The sequence below is a fragment of the Cebus imitator genome, unplaced genomic scaffold (genome assembly GCF_001604975.1).
Source record: "Cebus imitator isolate Cc_AM_T3 unplaced genomic scaffold, Cebus_imitator-1.0 Scaffold161, whole genome shotgun sequence".
NCBI classification, from domain to species: domain Eukaryota; kingdom Metazoa; phylum Chordata; class Mammalia; order Primates; family Cebidae; genus Cebus; species Cebus imitator.
In genome coordinates, this window is record NW_016107476.1 from 3,565,915 (window position 1) to 3,567,704 (window position 1,790).

General features: G+C 40.4%; 1 protein-coding gene across 1 annotated transcript in view; it reads right to left on the minus strand.

The window, feature by feature from the left end:
- Positions 1-1,790, minus strand: part of LOC119473473 (cilia- and flagella-associated protein 47-like) — a 73,316-nt gene that overhangs the window by 60,859 nt on the left and 10,667 nt on the right. The gene's annotated exons all lie outside the window — the stretch shown is intronic.

Consider the following 1,790-nt stretch of genomic DNA (forward strand, 5'->3'; position numbering starts at 1 on the left):
AAGTCTTGCTCTGTCGCTAGGCTGGAGTGCAGTGACACGATCTGGGCTCACTGCAACCTCTGCCTCATGGGTTCAAGCAATTCTCCTGCCTCAGCTTCCCAAGTAGCTGGGACTACAGGTATGCGCCACCATACTCAGCCAATTTTTTGTATTTTCAGTAGAGACGGGGTTTCACCATGTTGGCCAGAATGGTCTCTATCTCTTGATCTCATGATCCGCCCACCTCAGCCTCCCAAAGTGCTGGGATTATAGGCATGAGCCACTGTACCTGGCCTTTTATTTTTAATTGACAAATAATAATTGTATATATTCATTGAGTACAATGTAATGTAGCGATACAGGTATACATTGTGGAATGAGCAAATCAGGCTAATTAACATATCTTTCACATTATTTATTTATTTGTACTGAGAACATTTAAAATCCATTCTTTTAGCAATTTTGAGATATTCAATACATTATTATTAACTATAGTCACCTTGCTGTGCAGTAGATCACCAGAACTAATTTCTCCTGTTTAACTGAAACCCTGTACCCTTTGACCAACATTTGTCCTTTCTCTGCTCACCCCAACCCTCAGCCTCTGGTAACCACCATTCCACTCTCTACTTCTGCTAATCTGAATTTTTATGTTTCACATATAAGTGAAAGCATGTGGTATTTGTCTCATGTACCTAAAGGCAAAGACTTAATGCTCATGTTTATATCTATCCAATTCCAGATCTTTAAGATATGCTTTCAAGGGTACACAACTTGAGTCTGACAATGCAGGTAGCTAAGAAACACATAAATGCTCACGGGCTACTTTAAACATATAAGATACTTACAGAACTAACGTGGCCTCTAGTCTAAGAAGCTTAAAATCTAAATACAGAAAAAAGGAAGAACAACCTAATAAAAATGTTGCTCAATCATATCCATACATAATATATACCAACATGCATATATATAGGTATATTTTATATACTTTATCCATGGCAATTTGAGCTTCATAACTTGGAGGAAATATAAAAGAATAATATAACAAAGAGGATAAAAACACTTCTGTTGTAGTAAGACATTTGCTAGATGCCAGGAAAAATATAAAGGGAGAAAAAAAGAGAAATAATGTCTGTTGTGCATTTATAATGTGTCAAGCATTTTACATCTATTATCTCATGTAAATACACTTCTACACTCCTGTAAGGCTGATATTAAAGGCTCTCAGTATATAGATGAGGGAACTGGGACATGTAAAGTATAATTAATGTCTCAAGTCACTCAGGAAGTGTAGACTCAAAAACACACATCTGTCTGACTCTAAATCATAAGCACTTCCTCCCCTTCAACTAGAAAGAGCCCCTCTCCTGAATATAAAATCTTTTTAAGGAAGCAAACTATATACCCCTTGAAAATTAAATACAGGGGGGATCGATCCAAGATGGCCCTTTAGGAACAGCTCAGGATTGCAGCTCCCAGTGCAAGCGCAGAGGGTCAGCATTTTTATTGCCCACAGACTAGGAAATTCCCAGGCAGAGGAGCCCCATGGGTCGCCAGCCCGGCTGCTTTGTCAGCGCCCCGGTGCAGCAGTTCTCCGTACAAAATATACTGGTCCGGGTGCCCTTTTGGCTGGCAATTGGAGCCACAGGAAGTCGTCCATTCGTCTGTTTAAAAAGGGGACTGAAAAGGGAACCAGGACAGTAGATTCCAGGGCAAAAAAAGTACCACGAATCACAGTGCCGCTCTTTAAGCCAGTGCAGTGAGTCGCCACACGGGAAAACACACAGGTCCCAGTGCCTCTTCAACAGGCG